Below are 20,715 nucleotides of genomic sequence, written 5' to 3'. Positions count from 1 at the left end.
TGGACACCATCAGGGCAAGCCAAGCACAAGGACTTTGCAATCACAAATTAAGCCTCTCAGCTCAGGGACTGGAACCGGCTGGATCAGAGGCAGGCCCAGGTACATCCCAGGGCTTACCTTTTCCAGCAGACACCACAGTGGAAAACACTGTGACCGATAACATCTGAAGTAGGGAACAGGGCAAAAGATGCTCACTGGCCAGTTGGTGCTCAAGTTTCTCCAGTTCATGCTTTATCTATCAACAAGATGAAACTTACAAAATGAAATATGATGGGGAGGAAGACTGCCTCCCCCTCCCTTATTTTCTGACACTTTAATAAACATCAACAAGGCACTGAACTCGATGGCCAGCGTAGCAGTTCTTCATGCCAATAAACTTGATGTCCAAATAAATATATTACAATCAGTGGCATCCCTAATCACAAGAATTGACAGTAAGTTGGACTGCTTGAATAAACTAATAACTTCAGCGCAAGAATCAGTACAACTGACCCAAAGGCAAGGACTCCTGTCACTGCAGTCCAATTATAAGGAAACTAGAATCATTACTTGGAATAAGGAGTTCTTTGATCAAGGACTTGAAGAAAGAAACGAGGGGCCCAGCGGTCAAGAATGACTCCTCCCCACAACAAACCTTTAATACCTCTGATGTGGAAAATGTGTTGACCTCACCAAGACCAACTTGGGAGGCCGAAAGGCTGAAATCTACTGGACCTACCAATGGCCAAGCAAACCTCACCTGAACAAACCAGTTGTTAAACTCAACAGCCACCGGCTTGGCCCTGAGGGAGCAGCTCCAGGATCATAAAAAAGGACGAGAGCACTCCTTTTCGGATCCTAAAGCCCCAAGCAGTGGCACCAATTCCCTAAGACGGGGGAAACATGCCCTTATAAAGGAAAAACAAGAAAAGACTGAAAAAGCTGAATAAAAGAAGTAAAACTAGAGACGCAAATCTTCAGCACTGGCTCCATACTGATAACAAGGACCCAAAGGGAAACACAGACAGTTGCGCAACAATTTTAAGTAGTTTTGCCAATTCCAACTACAAAAAAAATAAAGACAATAAGGAAGCAGACACCCCTAAAATATATGCCCTCAACGTGAAATAAAACGAAATGCTAGGAGCTTCTAAAAAAATAGGAAGCACCCCCCCAAACCAAACATACGTCACAAAAAATATGCATGGTCATAACACACCAACTGTACCCAAAAACAGCACAACAGGGATGCAAATAAATGATAACCAAGCTGACATGAGTGACATAAAAGCAATCGGCCAACATCCCACGGGGGAAACAAAGTTAGGGTAACACCCCGGCATTACATCACTGCCTTGGAGCAACCCTATGATGCTGGGCCCACAAGGTGGTCGCAATGAGCTATTACTGCAGAATATCGGCAGGCCCCCCTAGATTGGGATCACACTGAGGGAGCAATCAGCCCCACCCCCAAATCAGCTGTGCAATGCAATGACCAGGCAATAGTGAGTCCCCACGACCTTAAGATCATGTATGCCTCACAAGGAAAGTGGGACATTCTCAATAGAGAGAACATCATGAAGCTTTGTGCTCATATACCAGAACTGGAAAATATCACTTTTACCAATATCAATGGAGTGGCCATTGTCCCCACATATTTTGGGGATGAAAACATGCGTACTGAAATAACCTTCACCAACCCTGCTCCGATAAGCGCCCTAAGAAGAAACAAAACAAATGTAGATACCTAGGGAATACAAGTCATAGAAGTGGCCCCATTTAAATACACACTCTTCTTACTAAAGAAACACGCTGGCCCAAATGAAGCCCAGTGATGGAGGAAGGAAAGAATAACAAGCCAAGGCTCCTGACCAGTTCTATTTTAAGGGGCAACAAAAAAAGAATTAGACCCCCTGCAAGCATGGAAGAAACTCTATTAATAATAGCAAACAAAATTGGGGGTGCGCGTCAGTGCATTATGCAAGTACAGAGATTCCCAGATTGGGCGTGACTCCAAAACGTCCTCAGCTCCTGACCCTAGCAAACATCCATTGGCAAATTCCAACTGAGAAACAAGTCCTAATTTGAAAACCAGTTAATGGCATATATGAGGCCTAACAGACTGTGAAACCAAGGCAGCAGCTATAAGCGAAATTACAAAATGGATTCTTATTGCCTTGCAGGAAACCTGGGCTCTCCATTCATCACCCTGAACTGATTTCACATCCTATGAATCATCAGCTGCAGCCTCACGGTCAGGGGAGCATGCCAACAGATGGTTGTCATTTTACGTAAAGAATGATTTGGTGGCAATCACTGCGATGCTCTGCAAAGGAAATGGTGGCAGCATCTTTATAAAACTGTTGCTGGCTAAGACCGACAATGTTATAACTGGACTCACAACCATCATCTCAGGGTGTATCTATCTTCACCCAGCAAAAGTAAGAAGGGGACAACATTGGCCACACTACTACCCACTCTGAAAGATCTACTGGCCTCTTACCCAGATTACATGTGGGTTGTGAAGGGTGGTTTCAATGCTAACCTGATGCTTATAAGGTTGAACTCCCCATTTGTGGCCCTGGATGATCAAATATGTGCCATACCCATGATTAATGGGCAGCCCCAAAGAACTAATAAACTGGGAGTTGTTTTGGCCTCTTTTCTAAACCAACTAGCCCTGCGCTTATTAAATAGGAGATTCAGCACAGACTCACCTGCAGCTTATACACATATCTCCTGTTTCATAATGGCTACCCTGGACTACATCTGGGTGTCGGTGGCTTATTTACGAGACATCACTAAGTTTGTTGTGATCCCTTCCTTGGCCACCGACCACGCCATTCTCAGCTGTGAAGTTCGAGCCTTATGGTCCACCCATCCCAAAATAAGTCTCCTTGGCACCCACACACATCAGGGGCCTGTCAAGAAAAATAAGTGGTCCAAGGTGAACCAAGAGAAGCAACAGGAAATTGTGGATCCTTTCTTGGACATGACCCAGATAGCAAGCAGTGAAACTATTACTGCGAATTTCTGGAAGTGCTCGGCCAAACCACCTGAGAAAATATCTGAACACTTCGTGTGTGATAGAAAATGGCAAGTCATCTGCACATCCCAGCTTAGTAGCAGACACGAAACATCAAATAACGACCCTAAAACAGCCTAAACAAAGCCCTGAGGGAGCTCAACAGAGATGGGGGGGAAATAAAGGGTTGCGGATCCTGATCGCAACCATCCGCCTAGAATACAGAAAAGCCCTCCCTACCCAAAGTAGAGATGAAAAAGCTAAGAGGTTGATTAACTCCTATGAGGTCATAAAATCCAGGGACCAGAGATAATTTTGGCTATGGACCAACAAATGCTTCAAACTGAACCACTTGGCGACCGATACCAACATATCTCCTGGGGAATGGGAATCCAATATCAAGGATTTTTACGTGGACCTTACAGTGGATCAGTCTGCCAAGGATGCCAGCAAAGAACCCCGACTGCCTCATGATGCAACCTGATCCAGACTGTGAAGACATTCTGCTAGCATCAGCCTGTGGGAACATACCACTAATAACGTCAATGTAAGTAGTGTCTGCCATCAAATCAATGCGAGTGGGCGGTGCGCCGGACCCAAGTGGCATCCCTGCCACAGAATACAAGTGGACCCCATCTCGATGGGCCACAGTGATGGCACTTCTGTTTCAGGAGTGGTGATAAGGGGAAGCATTCTGGAGACATGGAAGGATGCACTTCTAGGGCTGATTCACAAAAAAAGCTCACGATCGTGCCTGGGGAATTACCGATTGATCGCACTACTGGATATCGAAGAGAAGTGCTATGCTAGCATATTAAACCAAGAGCTTCAGGCATGGACTGAAGAAAGGAAGCTGATCCCTCTATCTGAAACAGGCTTCCAAAAGGGCTGTTACATTGAAGACAACCTAATTTGCATCTCTCATTTAATTGAAAACACAATAACAACGAAGTAGGGTTTATCAACTTCCAGACTGTGCTTTACAACGTATCAAGGCCAAAACTTTGGGCAAAACATAGCATCCCTCAGAATTTACCAAAAGTAATCATCACTTCTATTTGGATACCCAGGTAAAAATAACAGTCCGCACTGGATGGGCCACCATATACAAAATCCAGACAAACAAAGGTTTGAAGCAAGGCTGCATACTGGCACCCCTTATATTTAATCTGTATCTGACTGACCTTTTAGGCCACCTGACATTGGTGAGGGCATTCCCACCCCAAATGGCCAGCCTCGAAATTCAATCACTCCAATATGCAGACAACACAGTTCTTCTAGATCAAACACCCATTGGCCGCCAGAGACTCTTAACAGTGTTAACTGACTATTGTAAGGCCAGCTGCCTGCAAGTGGACACAATCAAAACAAAGGTGATGATAACCTCCCAGAAACTGGCCAAAAAAGGTCATGATTCATCTAGGGAAAGGCCATTAAGGTGGTGACCACTTATAAATACTTGGGAATCTGGCTGGACCTGGAAGGTGGCTTAGCAGGATGCATCACTGCTCAACAGGGGGTAGCTAGCTCCCTAGAAGGGACCTTCTCCAAAGTGAAAAAAATCAACGAACACTCCAATTCTATCGCCGCTTCTGGGGGTAATAGGATGTAAATTTCTCCTCATGTTGGCCCATGGGGCATTGACATTTAGAAATAGAATGGCCAACTGGCTGGACAGAGCACAGTTACCAGAGTATTTTTGCTCCCAAATTGCCTTGCACACGCTCAAATCTGGCTAGAGTTTTGGCTAACCTTGCAGCAATGGCTACTTAAACCAAGTTTCTAGGTTATAGCCTAAAAGCCAAGCAGGCTCAGGAAGGCAAATTAAAAAATTCTATCTAGAAATGAATAGGAACCCTAACAACAAGCTAGCCCAAGTTTCTCATCGGACTTTGGAGGATTTAGAAGCATGTTCAATCTGGACAAGAGGGCTTCTGGTACCCGATGCAGCCAAACTGTTGATCAAAGAGGCTAGGTTGATTTCTGCAGACCAAGATTCACAAGCAGTGAAAAACTGGGGCACGGTGGTCTGGCACGGATGCTGTATGAGCCAGTGTCTCTGCCATCCTACCTCTCCTTGCCCATCAACTTAGCTATGAAACGACAACTAATGATTTTGCCCTTTGAAAAAGTCCCTCTGAAGGCCTATTCCTATGGGTCGAGGTACTCAGAAGAGGAGAATAGGAAATGCATCCTCTATGCCAAGGGAGAAGAATCACTGACCCATGTGCTCTGCACCTGGGAGGAGCTGATCCTGGTCAGGAAGTTCTGGCTCTGACCGTTCTGGCGCATTTTAAACGTCCCGCCTGCTGAGAAGTTTTAGAGGTCTGTCTGAGAGGAGAATCAGCACAAGTGGCAGTCCACTTTGTGAAATGTATTAAAGCTACAGTAGCACTGCTGTCTCATCTGTAACTACAAGAGAGTGTTGACGGATAGAACTTTCATAAATGATTAACCTCTAACTGAAGAGAAAATTGACTCGCCAACCACCATAATGGACCAGAAAGAGCTTTAGGGCAGCCTGAAATGGGGAAATTTAGAGGTTGTGGGGGAACCTGTCTGCCTATTAATGACTCCTATTTCGTGACATTAGATTTTAATGCAAAAACTGTTTTATTCTTGCCTTATCTAATGACCTACTTATGTGTGTGCTTTTTCCTTCATCGCTGTGGCTTTTGTCAATATGTAAGGGTTTTTTTCCCTTTAGGATTGCAATGATTTTAAGTAATCGTGCAACTAATAAATCTGAATCTTGCTTACATGATTATGAAAAAGAGATCGATTGCAATCGAAATCACCTTTACTATAGAAATGAAACTGGGTTTCCAATTATGTTTTAAAAAACGAACAGCTTCGCTTATGCCCTTGCCCATGTTGACCGCATTTCCTATAACGTTGTTAGGCCTCATCACCTTAAGGCCCCAGAAAGCCCAGCTCCATAAATTCATCAGCCATCTTCTTTTTCGTGTTGCTTCCCTATGTACTGGCTGATAAAAAGAAACATTTCTCAATTTTGTCTAGTAATTGAATTATTTTCCGAACAAAATCTGACATGAAGCTAAAAAGTTATTATTAACTTTTCCATCCACGGTTGCAGAGCATGTTTGGCTTAAAATAGTCCTCGATCTGAAACCTGACAGACTACAGCCACTTAAACCCTTAAAAGGAATGTGCTTTTAGAAGAATGTCTGCTTTAAACATTGCTTACATTAGGCAGGTGCTACGCACTTCTGTCCTACATCTTTTTAGTTGCAAGCTCGTCGTGTGCGCCACACTGGAGGATTTGAGTGGCATTTTCACAAAAGTACACAACATTTCATCAAGTGGGTAAATGGATAATGGGAAATGGACAAAGTTGTGCAAAGTATTTATACAGTAACAGTAAAAGGCAAATAGAGAACATTTAGACCACCTCTGCTGTAGAAGACTGTAGTGGCAGAACAATTTTCTGACTGAGTGCTCGTCAGGATGAAGCCCCTCCGCTCGCGTCAGCGCCTTGAGGCCCTCACGGGTGAGTAGCTGGCTTCACAAAAAACTGATTGATTGATTAGTCAGGGGTAACAACTCACTAAAAATGTATGGGTTGTAAACGATTCTGTTTTTACTAAACGAGCAAGTGCAGAATATGAGCAAAAATCTTTTAAGTGATTACGTGAGGGAAACAGTTGGACAAAATGATAACATGAGACGCTTTTTGCAAATATGTGGGTCTGCTGTACATTATAGTGCAATATTCTTAAATTTATGTATAAATTATGTTAATTTATATTATAAAATTGAGCTATTTAAAAGAGATCATTAAAATGCAGAGCCTTCTATGTGCACACAATGCCAAAATAAATGTGTAACGGTTTGCTTTCTAAGCCTACTTTCAAATCTGCCTGCACGAAGTTCCTCAAGAGGTACGAATGGGCCTCATTTTTAACATTTTTTTTTTTTTTAAAGTTCTATTTTGACATCGGTGCCTTTCACGTGCCTCAATCTTTTATCCTCCATAGCACCCAATCCCAAGAGTGCCCAAAGTGTGTTGGCTTATATTGATAATTTGAAGCCACATATTGTAAGCTTAGATATGTCAACCTCAGTGGTATGTTAAAAGTTGCCATTAACCGTTCACTTTACTGGAACAAAAAGCTAATGCTGCATAAAAAAACGATTCCAATGTGTTTCTGAACTCCCTTCCAGGGCTACGGGTGCTACAGTAGCTACCAGATCCCTACTGCCATTACACTTTCTGTACTTCCAAAACAACACCCTGGCAAACCTGTTGCAGCTTCTGATGTAGCGTTTAAAGTAACACGACTGCAAAAAAATACATATCTGTTGCTACGCTAGTGAAGGTGCAATCCACTTGCATCACGGGTGCACAAGAACTCAAAAGATGAAAAGATGGGTTCCCCCATCCTCCATGCATTTTCTTTGCTAACTTGAATTCACCCGCTGGGTAATGTATGCACTTTACTTTGGCTGATTTGTGTACTATTAAAATTACAAAACGTCAAAGCACCAAAGCGTGCATGCGTGCATCACATGGTTAATTGATAAAAAAAACTTTCCTAACTACAGTCGTCAGGGCGCAAGTTAGAGGTACATGTGAGGTACCCACTCTTTTCACAGGCGGGACACCGTCCAGGGAAGTAGTTGGGCCCCATTGAAATATGCTGAACTTGTCCTGGTGTAATTTTCAAACACCAGGACACATTCAGCGTCGCCTGCACATTGCCTGCTTTCGTTCCCAGCAGCAACATGCAGTGGGAAAGGAGGCTTTGTTATTTTAAATTTCAGCTGAGCCCAAAACAAAGGCCGAGGTGCCAGGAGGCCTCCTTTAGTTCTGGTATTCTTTCTGGGAGATATCTGGAGCCTCAAACTTCGATGCAAATGCAAGGGAAGAAACAAAGGCACACAGCTTGAAATTACTTCACAAGTACTTAAGAGAGACATGCTTGTGACTTTGTTCAGTCCCTGTAGCTAGGACATATGCATGCACTTTTAAGAATGTCAGAGGTGTTGGTCTGCCCCAGTATTTACACAAAAACAATTTAACTACTGCTACTTTGGTTGATTTCTTTTATAGCGATACCCATCCTAAGCAGGGTGTCAGAGCGCTTCCCATCACAGTGCACATTATATATTGATGATAAATCATGTGTAAATCAATGTACCGGATGTGTTACAAAAGACAGTGAGGGTTACAAGATGTTGGAGTCACATGTACTTCATAGTTTACTGTGCTGCATTAGGATTACAATTTATGAACTGCAAGTAACAAATGGATCTTTGTGTTTAAAACAATAACCCACTTATTTATCTACATAAAATAAAATAAAAATCTGTCATCTGCATGCTACATGATGTGCTTTGCAGAAGACATATTATTCCCCTATGCTACCTTGATTTAAAACTGGGACTAGACAAAACACAAATCTCTATGGCAAATTCCTTAATCTCCAGAGTTATTTTATCATTATTATTATTCCCTGAGATTTACTAGGCCCAGAAACATCTATGCAGCAGGTGTACTAACCCCATAGGATATTTTAAAATGCAGACTTTGCAACCAATTAAGCAGAACAGATTTACCGCCACATTTTAATTTTCTGACAATTTCTTTGAGGCAGAGTTTTAAAAAATAAACGTATACATTGAGGTCCAGATTTTGCCTGGGGGTTGCATCAATTTTTTGGCACAACTTTGATCGAAAATTGATTTTAAAAAAAATTCTAAATCCCTCAAATGTACTCATGATAGACCTGCTTAACATACATGTGAGGTCTTAGGATCCTATGTCACTTCTTGTGTTGTTACTTCCTGTGAGGTCTTTGGTTGTGATGCTACTTCCTGTGATGCCACATGTAATGTGACACACTGTTATATCATGTGCCATGATGTCACTTGCATACTAACTTGGTTAGTCCCCCACTTCTCTTTTTTAGGATTTGTGCTCTGACAATAATGACATTCAAATGTAGCAGATGCCTTTGCTATATTTTTCCTGTTGTAGCACTCCAAGTCTGCCCTTAGCTCCTCCCCTTCCACCTCACCACCACCACTGCCCCCTCAACGCCTCCTCCCCCACTCTCTGTGACACCAGCTGTTAGACCTGTCAGCTCTTGGAATGGATTCCCCTGTATTTTAGTTTCTGAAATCCTGTTTTTGATCCTGTGCTGAATTTTGTTTTTGCTGGCTTTAGGACTCTGGGCTGTTTACCACTGCTGACAAGTGCTAAAGCGCAAGGCTTCTATCCTAAGCAGGGTGTCAGAGCGCTTCCCATCACAGTGCACATTATATATTGATGATAAATCATGTGTAAATCAATGTACCGGATGTGTTACAAAAGACAGTGAGGGACTAAAATAGTATGGGTGTTCGGATTATCCACAATTGGCATATTTGATTTACTAGTAAGTCCACAGTATAGTGCAATGGGTGCCCAGGGCCTGTAAACTAAATATACTAGCGGGCATGCAGCACTGACTGTGCCACCCACATAAGTAGCCCTGTAAACATGTCTCAGACCTGCCAGCCTGTTTGTGCAGTTTTAAACTGCCATTTCGACCTGGCAAGTACACTCACTTGTCAGGCCCAAACATTCCCTTCTGCTACATGCAAATCATTCATAAGATAGTTCCAAGGAAGCCCCATGTACGTATGTATGTATGTGAAATTTATAAAGCGCATTCCGGCTCAGAAAGCAGTGAAGCACTGACAGAAGGTGAGAGATGCAGAGACCGAAGAAAAGGGCGACAAGAAAGGAAAGCGAAGCCAATCACTAGCGTGGGAAGAGCCAGGTTTTGATCAGTTTCCTGAAACCTAAACTAGGTTCTTTCCTAATATTCAGGGGAAGCAAGTTCCAACATTTTGCCGTGGCCACGGTGAAGGCTTTATCATCCCATTTGACTTTGTTGGTAAGAGGAACCTGAATTCTGTAGGCCTCGGATGACCTAAGATGTCTCTTGGGTCTATACCAACAGAGCTTGGTGATCAGATATTGAGGACCGATGCCATGAACAGCTTTGTGAGTCAAGCACAGCGTTTTAAAAGTAATGCGCTGAGCCACGGTGAGCCAGTGTAGTTGTTTAAGGCTATCTCTGACTGAGGCCAAGCGGGGAAGATTAAGGATAGCTCTAGCAGCCAGATTCTGGATCAGTTGTAGCTTATTCAGCGAAACTTTGTCCAGATTAAGTAAAAGGGCATTACAATAGTCCATTTTGGACACAACCAAAGCTAAGGTAGCTGAGATTTTCCATTCGTGTTGAAGATAGGGAAAAACTTTCCTTAACATTTTTGAAAACCATAGGCACGTTTTTACAGTGAGATTCACCTGACTTTTGAAAGATAGGCGATTGTCAAAGATGATTCCTAAATTCTTACTAGCGGTAGTAGGGATTGGGAGAGTACCACAGTCTGTCGGCCACCATCGTGAATTCCATCGCTTGTTGCCCAGCCCGAAACAAAGAATTTCGGTTTTGGCAACGTTCAGTTTAAGCCAGTTAGTCCTCATCCAGTTGCTAACTGCCTGCATACAGTTGTTAAAACGATCCGCCACTTCCTCCCAGTTCTTGTTAACTGGGATACTCAACTGTGTGTCATCCGCATAGGAGGTGGGAATGAATAACCATGGTGCAGTGTATTTAGAAGGTAGGACATGTACTGGTGTGTTTTACATGTCATGATAGTGAAATACTGCTAAATTCAGTTTTCACTATTGCAAGAACCAATGAGAACAGATAGAGATATGGAGTCTGGGTTCTCTGAACTCACAATTTAAAAATACATATTTTGTTGAAGTTGCTTTTTAGATTGTTAGTTTGAAAATGCTACTTTTAGGAAGTGGGAATGTTCTTGCTTAACAAGTCTGTGCCTCTGCCTGTCTGTAGAATACACACCTGTGTCAGGATACCAGTTGGGCTGTTTGTGAATTCACTCTAGACAGTTGCACAAAGGGAACTGAGGTGTGACTGCATATCCTGATGGGTCTTCTGGGCTAGAGTGGTGGGAGGAGCAGAAACTTGCACATGAATAGAGCTGTTCCTGTCCTTCTACAAAGCAGTCTCCCACCCCCTGGAGTGCGTCTGGGGCCAGGGCAGGAAAGGCAGAGTCTTGTGCACTACAATCAATCAATCAATCAATCATAGCATTTATAAAGCGCACTATGTACCCGTCAGGGTTTCGAGGCGCTGAGGGGGGGGGGGGGGAGCGCTGCTGATTTAGCGGTCGAAGAGCCAGGTCTTGAGGAGCCTTCTGAATGCAAGGAGGTCCTGGGTCTGGCGAAGAGATGTGGGGAGAGAGTTCCAGGTCTTGGCGGCGAGGAAGGAGAAGGATCTGCCGCCGGATGTCTTGCGCTGGATTCGGGGTACGATGGCGAGGGCGAGGTTGGCGGATCGGAGTTGACGTGTTGGAGTGTAGAAGTTAAGTCTGGTGTTGAGGTAGGAGGGTCCGGTGTTGTGAAGTGCCTTGTGAGCGTGGGTCAGGAGTTTAAAGGTGATCCTCTTGTCTACCGGGAGCCAGTGGAGTTCCTTTAGGTGAGGGGAGATGTGACTTCGGCGGGGTATGTCGAGGATCAGTCGGGCGGAGGCATTTTGGATACGTTGGAGTCGTTTGATGTCTTTGGTTGGGATGCCTGTGTAGAGTGCGTTGCCGTAGTCAAGTCTGCTGCTGACGAGGGCTTGGGTCACCGTCTTTCTGGTTTCTGTTGGAATCCACTTGAAGATTCTGCGGAGCATTGGAAGGGTGTTGAAACAGGAGGAGGAGACGGCGCTGACCTGTTTGGACATGGTGAGGTCGGAGTCCAGGATGAAGCCGAGGTTTCTTGCGTGGCTGGCAGGGGTGGGCGGGGGTCCGAGGACGGAGGGCCACCATGAGTCGTTCCAGGCCGAGGGAGTGCGCCCGAGGATGAGGACTTCCGTCTTGTCGGAGTTGAGTTTCAGGCGACTGTTGTTCATCCAATCGGCGATGGATTTTAGTCCCTCGTGGAGGTTTGTTTTGGCGGTGAGCGGGTCTTTGGTCAGGGAGAGGACGAGCTGGGTGTCGTCGGCGTAGGAGATGATGCTGAGATGATGTTGGCGGGCCAGTTGAGCGAGGGGGGCCATGTAGACGTTGAACAACGTAGGGCTGAGGGAGGATCCTTGGGGGATGCCGCAGATGAGGTTGGTGGCTTTGGAGCGGAAAGGGGAGAGACGGACTCTCTGCGTTCTGTCGGAGAGGAAGGATGAGATCCAGTGGAGGGCTTTATCTTGGATGCCGGCTTCCTGGAGGCGGGTCAGTAGGGTGCGGTGGCAGACGGTGTCAAAGGCGGCTGATAGGTCGAGGAGGTTGAGGGCTGAGGTTTCGCCGTTGTCCATTTGATGTCTGATGTCATCTGTGGCGGCGAGGAGAGCAGTCTCAGTGCTGTGGTTTCGTCTGAATCCGGATTGTGAGGGGTCCAGGATGGAATTGTCTTCGAGGAAGTGGGTGAGCTGAGTGTTGACGATCTTCTCGATGACTTTCGCTGGAAAAGGGAGGAGAGAGATCGGACGGAAGTTTTTGAGATCGTTGGGGTCGGCCTTGGGTTTTTTGAGGAGGGGTTGGATTTCTGCGTGTTTCCAGCTGTCCGGGAAGGTGGCAGAAGTGAAGGAGAGGTTGATGATCTTGCGGAGTTCGGGGGCGATGGTGGCGTTGGCTGAGTTGAAAACATGATGTGGGCAGGGGTCCGTGGGGGAGCCTGAGTGGATGGTGTTCATGGTTGTTATGGTTTCTGCCTCGTCCACGTGGGTCCAGGCGGTGAGGCGGCAGTTGCGGGAGGAGACGTCGGGGGTGGGGTCTGGCGTGGACCGGTGTTGAAGCTGTCGTGGATGGTAGCGATTTTCTGGTGGAAGAAGGTGGAGAGATCGTCGCAGAGTTTCTGGGAGGGCGGGATGTCGTTGGAGTTGGCTTTTGGATCGGAGAGTTCCTTCACGATGCCGAAGAGTTCTTTGCAGTCGTGGGCGTTGTTGTTGATGCGTTCGGTGAAGTGGGCGCGCTTGGCGATGCGGATCCGTTGGTGGTGTTCGCGGTTGGCGTTTTTGAGGGCGGCGAGGTTGTCGGGTGTGCGTTCTTGGATCCATTTCTTTTTGAGCTTCTGGCAGATGCTTTTGGAGGTGGTTAGATCGTCTGTGAACCAGGCTGGTTTTTTCTTTCCTTGGATGGCGGTGGGTTTCTTGAGAGGGGCAAGGGTGTTGGCGCAGTCGAGGATCCATTGATGGAGGTTGATGGCGGCTGTGCTCGGGTCGGTTGCGTCGGGTGGAAGGTTGTTGATGAGGGTGCTGGTCAGTTGGTCTTGGGTGACTTTGCCCCAGCGGCGGTGGGGAGGTAGCTGGGTGCGGTGTTGCTCTGTGGTTTTCTTATAGGTGAAATGGATGCAGTGATGGTCGGTCCAGTGGAGTTCGGAGGTGTGGCTGAAGGAAATGTGGTTGCTTGAGGTGAAGAGGGGGTCAAGGGTGTGTCCGGCGATGTGGGTGGGCGTGTTGACTAGCTGGCGGAGTCCGAGGTTGAGGAGGTTGGAGGTCAGTGATGCGGTGTTGACGTCGTTGGCATTTTCCAGATGGTAGTTCAGATCTCCCAGGAGGATGTAATCCGGGGAGGCGAGGGCGTGGGTGCTTGCAAGGTCGGCGATGGTGTCGCTGAAGGGGGCTCTTGGTCCTGGAGGGCGGTAAATGAGGGTTCCTCTGAGGGTCGTGTTGGGGTCCGTGTGGATCTGGAAGTGGAGGTGTTCGGCTGTCCTGAGGGTGTCGTCCGAGTGGGTGTGGATTTTGAGGGTAGCTTTGTGAGCGATGGCTATTCCGCCGCCGATTCCGTTGGTTCGATCTCTTCTGGTGATTTTGTAGCCGTCCGGTATGGCGATGGCGATGTCCGGAGACGAGGAGTCGTTCCACCAGGTTTCGGTCAGGAAAGCCACGTCAGGAGCAGTGGTGTCGAGCAAATCCCAGAGCTCGAAGGCGTGTTTTCGTGCGGAGCGGGTGTTGATGAGGATGCAGTTCAGGTGGTTGGGGTTGAATGTTTCAGTAGTTGGATTGGTCGTTCTGATGCAGGAGAAGTTGCAGGTACGGGGGGCGAGCTCAGGACCTGAAACAGGTCAGAGTTCGCTCACTCGCGACGCGCAGCGCCAGCCATTAAGAAGGGAGGGAGGGGGGAGGGAGGAGCAGCTGGGAGGCGGGAGGGAGCGGCAAATGGGGGCGCGAGGGGGGGGGGGGCCGCAGGGAGGCAGCGGCAGGGAACGGGGAGCGCACAAGGGGCAAAAAACACTGAAAATGAGCAAAACTACAAGCAGTTACAAAGAGAAAATACAATCAGAAATACAATCAGAAATACAATAATGGCACAATACACGATCGGGGAGACAGCAATCAGGGGGGCACAAAGGGGGCAGAAGCGCCGGCGGCGAGGCGCGGAAAAAACGAAAAAGCCAAAAAAAAACTTACAGGACGGCGGAAGCGGTACACGGGTCAAGTGAGCCCACTAGCCACCAGGGATGAGGCGCAGGAGGATGCCTGCGGGTGGAGGAGGGCCTCGAACACGCAAACGGCAGCGTGCTCGTGGGACAGAGGCAGAGGGCAGCAGGTTGGTGCTGCGGTCATGGGGGGCGAGCTCAGGACCTGAAACAGGTCAGAGTTCGCTCACTCGCGACGCGCAGCGCCAGCCATTAAGAAGGGAGGGGGGAGGGAGGAGCAGCTGGGAGGCGGGAGGCGGGAGGGAGCGGCAAATGGGGGCGCGAGGGGGGCGGGGCCGCAGGGAGGCAGCGGCAGGGAACGGGGAGCGCACAAGGGGCAAAAAACACTGAAAACGAGCAAAACTACAAGCAGTTACAAAGAGAAAATACAATCAGAAATACAATCAGAAATACAATAATGGCACAATACACGATCGGGGAGACAGCAATCAGGGGGCACAAAGGGGGCAGAAGCGCCGGCGGCGAGGCGCGGAAAAAACGAAAAAGCCAAAAAAACACTTACAGGATGGCGGAAGCGGCACACGGGTCAAGTGAGCCCACTAGCCACCAGGGATGAGGCGCAGGAGTATGCCTGCGGGTGGAGGAGGGCCTCGAACACGCAAACGGCAGCGTGCTCATGGGACAGAGGCAGAGGGCAGCAGGTTGGTGCTGCGGTCGTGGGGGGCGAGCTCAGGACCTGAAACAGGTCAGAGTTCGCTCACTCGCGACGCGCAGCGCCAGCCATTAAGAAGGGAGGGGGGAGGGAGGAGCAGCTGGGAGGCGGGAGGGAGCGGCAAATGGGGGCGCGAGGGGGGCGGGGCCGCAGGGAGGCAGCGGCAGGGAACGGGGAGCGCACAAGGGGCAAAAAACACTGAAAACGAGCAAAACTACAAGCAGTTACAAAGAGAAAATACAATCAGAAATACAATCAGAAATACAATAATGGCACAATACACGATCGGGGAGACAGCAATCAGGGGGGCACAAAGGGGGCAGAAGCGCCGGCGGCGAGGCGCGGAAAAAACGAAAAAGCCAAAAAAACACTTACAGGACGGCGGAAGCGGCACACGGGTCAAGTGAGCCCACTAGCCACCAGGGATGAGGCGCAGGAGGATGCCTGCGGGTGGAGGAGGGCCTCGAACACGCAAACGGCAGCGTGCTCGTGGGACAGAGGCAGAGGGCAGCAGGTTGGTGCTGCGGTCGTGGGGGGCGAGCTCAGGCCCTGAAACAGGTCAGAGTTCACTCACTCGCGACGCGCAGCGCCAGCCATTAAGAAGGCAGGGGGGAGGGAGGAGCAGCTGGGAGGCGGGAGGCGGGAGGGAGCGGCAAATGGGGGCGCGAGGGGGGCGGGGCCGCAGGGAGGCAGCGGCAGGGAACGGGGAGCGCACAAGGGGCAAAAAACACTGAAAATGAGCAAAACTACAAGCAGTTACAAAGAGAAAATACAATCAGAAATACAATCAGAAATACAATAATGGCACAATACACGATCGGGGAGACAGCAATCAGGGGGGCACAAAGGGGGCAGAAGCGCCGGCGGCGAGGCGCGGAAAAAACGAAAAAGCCAAAAAAACACTTACAGGACGGCGGAAGCGGTACACGGGTCAAGTGAGCCCACTAGCCACCAGGGATGAGGCGCAGGAGGATGCCTGCGGGTGGAGGAGGGCCTCGAACACGCAAACGGCAGCGTGCTCGTGGGACAGAGGCAGAGGGCAGCAGGTTGGTGCTGCGGTCGTGGGGGGCGAGCTCAGGACCTGAAACAGGTCAGAGTTCGCTCACTCGCGACGCGCAGCGCCAGCCATTAAGAAGGGAGGGGGGAGGGAGGAGCAGCTGGGAGGCGGGAGGCGGGAGGGAGCGGCAAATGGGGGCACGAGGGGGGCGGGGCCGCAGGGAGGCAGCGGCAGGGAACGGGGAGCGCACAAGGGGCAAAAAACACTGAAAACGAGCAAAACTACAAGCAGTTACAAAGAGAAAATACAATCAGAAATACAATCAGAAATACAATAATGGCACAATACACGATCGGGGAGACAGCAATCAGGGGGGCACAAAGGGGGCAGAAGCGCCGGCGGCGAGGCACGGAAAAAACGAAAAAGCCAAAAAAACACTTACAGGACGGCGGAAGCGGCACACGGGTCAAGTGAGCCCACTAGCCACCAGGGATGAGGCGCAGGAGGATGCCTGCGGGTGGAGGAGGGCCTCGAACACGCAAACGGCAGCATGCTCGTGGGACAGAGGCAGAGGGCAGCAGGTTGGTGCTGCGGTCGTGGGGGGCGAGCTCAGGACCTGAAAGACTTCTCTTTGAAGTTTGCCTACTTCAACGACAGAAAGTGGTATAAGTAATGGACATCTGACCCCACAAAGTTAGAATCCTTCTGGACTGAGGACAATCAGCCAGGAAGAAGAGCTGGATGCTGTAGGAGGGACTGCCAGTCTGCCTGCTGCTTTGCTATGTTGGCCTGCTGCTTCTGTCCAAGAAGGGAAAGGACTGTACTTTGCTTTCTACATCCTGCTTCCAAAGGTTCTCCAAGGGCTTGGACTGAGCCTGTCTCTTGTCTCAGGGACATCAAAAACTGCATCTGCCAGCACTTGGGTTCTCTTGCTGAGAGCCCTGACTTGCCAAGTGGTACCAAATCCAGTCCCTGGACCCTTGGGAGTGAGTTCTGGTGTAACCAAGAAGAAATCAAGCATTTCAGCTCCAGAGCAACTTCGGAACCGGCACCTCTGTTGGACTCCACACCACTGCCTGTGCAAGAGCCATGGTTCCCACTGAGTGCAACAACCACAGCTGACACTGCAGGCTTGACGCTGCCACAGGAACTCCTAAGAGTCCCTCCACAGCATGAATCTGGAACTCCGTGTCACCGACATCCATGGCACTCGGCTCCGACTCTGCTGCAGCACCGGTGGCCCCATGGTGTGATAGCGACACCGCAAAGTCGACAACTTGCATCTTGACCTACTGGATTCATCAACCCCACTGTGTCGTATGGAACTGATGCCTAGCTGCCAATGTCACGTCACCTTCCCTGCATCCGTAAGGAGCCAACGGATGTATCATCTCCCCTGCCTAGCAGTAAGGAACCAATGCCTCACCTCCCCAGTGTCAGTAAAGAACCGAAGCTGCACCGGCGCCAGCGATGCCTCACCTTCCCAACTCGGTGCAATGTCTTTGCTTCCTTCTAGTCTTCCAATGTACTATACCTAGGGTCCATATGACTCTGTTACCGGCCCACACTGCCTAGTGAGTGGCATCAGACTGTTGGGGATGACTCCATCAAGATGGTGTGTTAGCCCCAGTTGGAGCTATTGTGTTTCTAAGCACTATACTAAGATTTAATCTTCAGAAAAATGTGTCTTTACTTTTGTATGTTGGATTTTTGTCATTTTGGTCTTGTTTTCCTCATCTAAATATTGCTTTTTTTTCTAAACTGGTGTGGAGTACTTTTGTAGTGTTCTCACTCTGTTACTGTGTGTGTGTGCAAATACTTTGCATGTTGCCTCTGAGATAAGCCTGACTGCTTGTGCCAAGCTACCAAGGGTGTAAGCAGGAGTTAGCTGAGTGTCAGCCTTTCCCGGACTAGAGTAAGGGTCCCTACATGGACAGGGGGCAAACTATTGCCAGCTAGAGACCCCATTTCTAACACTGTCTCTAATGCATGCACCAATTAAATTACATTTTAGCCAATGCAGTGCTTTGGACTAGTCATCATCACAGCCAGCCGTGGAGTCTCCCTTCCCAATGCTGCACTCTTAGTCAAACTGGTCTGCTCTCCCTAGGCCAAACTACCACTACATTAGGCTCAAAAACACATTCACACATGGGGTTTGTTGTGAGTGCGTATATAGTGTACACACTAAATTGAATGCTTGTTTGTAATGCAGAACATTTCACGTTTCAGTAAGCCACAGCACTGAAACAGCAGAAATCTTCCACATGTGAGCACACCGCAGGTGGAGTTCGATATCTGCTACCGGGATTGAAGTTTAACCGATCACAACCCTTGCCCTAGCATCCTCTCCTAGAAACAACTGCGAGTGACTTTGGACTGGTACAGGATCACAGCATATGTCTTCTAAAATGCATTTTCCGCTCCCGCGGGCTGATATACACCGATGAGGCGCTGGCAGTCTAGAGGAAGACTCGGTAATGTCGCACAGTGAAATGAAGATACTGCGTACGCCACTGAGAAACGTGCCTTTCACAGACAGGCCCCTGTTCCAGGGACGCAGTTAAGAATAGTGCAAGGGGTGCAGTGCTACGGTGCCCTGTCACGTTTGACTCTTTCTCCACCCATCCAGGGGGCAATTTTACTTGCGCGGTTGAGGGCGTAGGGCACCCTTGTTACGCCAGTGTTCTGTGCCCAGCACATCCCTAACCAACTGTGATACGTTCTCAATGTGCGTACCAAGTCGTGTTTTTGTATAATGACAAAATCTAACCTGTGAGACTAAATGGATTTTTGCAGGAGTCTGATAATCAAACAACCGACTTATTAGGGGGAATGGACGTAGCTTCAAATAGTGCAACAGATGCATTGTCACCGGGGCCCGAGGCCTGACGGGCCCACTGAACTCTGATTACTGCTGTATTTTATACTTCAGACAGCAGGCAGGGAGGCACCTTCCGCCCATGCACTGAGGCCCATGACACACTGAGGTTCTGTTTGGGTGTCTGCTTCACGAGTTACCTGCTCAGTTGTGAAACTATAGGTTTTTTAAATCAACGCAATCACTATGATGGACAATGGAAGTATTGTTGAACTTGATAATTTAAAAGCCCAATTACAAATGGTTGCAACAGGATTCAGTTGGTAGCACGTGGGTTTGCGGGCATTTGCTAATATGCCACGGAGTAACTTCTTAGTGAGATGTCTATTGGAATCTTTCTGTGTCTTTTAGATGGAAATAAATATTCTAATCAGCATAGCGCAGTCTTTTATTCAGCTGGGCACATATAATCCTGTAGCTAAAACCAATATACCGCAACAGTGATAAGTGCATCTTCGGGGAAGAAGGGTTGCAAGCACAGTGACTGAGAGATCGGAGAAACTGCTGTACCTCAGCGGAGGCCGCTGGTACCTCTGAACAAAACGACAAAAAGATTATCAATCGGAGCACGTGCAAGACACTATCGTCGTAAAACGAGTTTAGTGCACCAACACTTGAAATCAAGACTTTGACGCAAATATTTCTTACATGCAATGGTGCATTCGAATGGTTTAAGAGGCCGCGCGCTCTAGCAGTGATTTACCTGTCCCAATGTTTATACATCTTCAGAGGCAAGCTATTCCCCTACAGTAGCCTTCTTAATATCTGTCCGAAGTCCTTCCCTGCGGCCGTTGTGTGTGAAGGTTGTACAGGGTAGGCATGAAACATGCTTTGGGGGATTTGGAAGAAATCCCTGCTCACTGCACATTTTTTTGTTACACATACAAGATAAAGCGCAAACGTGTTCAACTCGCTACTTCACAATTTGAACAATGACTCTTCAGCCCCGACTTTGACAGTTATTTTAGGTCAGCCCGGCCCAGCCCCAGCTCATGGAACATAGGAGGGGACTGAGCGCTTCCTTGCACAAGTAACACTGGGGTAGAAGGAGCAGATACAGCATGGTGCCCTAGGATGAAATAAAGTTACTAGCATGTGCTGCTCTGGGCGCATCCAGCAATGCTGGTCTGTCCCCAGCCCTGCTCGCCTGGGCACTAATGACAACGAGGCGGTGAAAGCTGCAGCGTGCATTTTATCGGACCCTCGAGAGGGCTCTTACCAGCGTGTCCCGCGTACGCCGCAGGTAGTCTTCCATGCTCCCGGTGGGGTGCAAGGGAGCGGCGGTGTACGCTCTCTGTCAGTGCCTCTGCTGCTGTCGGCCCCACACGGCGACCCTGTTCAGGAGACGGTGACAGAGCCCCGCCTGAGCAGCTGCTCTGTGCTGCGCCAGCCACAGGGCGTCTCCCGGCGCTGCACACCATGGACAGCGCCCAAGCGCGGGCGCGCCGGGTAGTGCAGAGCTCGCTGCGGCAGAGGCCGGGCATTGCCGGACGCCGAGGCAGCCCTGACCCAGCACTGCGGCCATTGGCCGAGCGGGAGAAGGGGCGGGGTCGCTGCAATGAGCAAGTGACTGGAGAAGTCCTAACTTCTCCGCCAGCATCTTGCTGAGGAGCACTTTCACCTGGACCGTGACTAAGTCCGCTGTGCTACTTAAAGCGTCGCTGCCAGTACACTGGTTCACTCTAGCCCATTTCCAGGCCCCGAAAAATACCAAATA

At 48.7% G+C, this 20,715-nt stretch overlaps 1 protein-coding gene across 1 annotated transcript in view; it reads right to left on the bottom strand.

Annotated features, from left to right (window-relative positions):
- LOC138303708 (protein prune homolog 2-like) overlaps nt 1-20,402 on the bottom strand; it is a 1,166,077-nt gene extending 1,145,675 nt beyond the window's left edge. Inside the window, exon 1 of the mRNA XM_069243093.1 lies at nt 20,218-20,402. The gene's annotated coding sequence lies outside the window, so the exon portion shown is untranslated. The remainder of the gene's footprint in view (nt 1-20,217) is intronic.
- Between the last annotated feature and the right edge of the window lie 313 nt (nt 20,403-20,715).

The sequence above is a fragment of the Pleurodeles waltl genome, chromosome 1_1 (genome assembly GCF_031143425.1).
Source record: "Pleurodeles waltl isolate 20211129_DDA chromosome 1_1, aPleWal1.hap1.20221129, whole genome shotgun sequence".
NCBI lineage: Eukaryota > Metazoa > Chordata > Amphibia > Caudata > Salamandridae > Pleurodeles > Pleurodeles waltl.
Note: the sequence above shows the minus strand (reverse complement) of the source record. Positions and strands in the feature narration are given on the sequence as shown.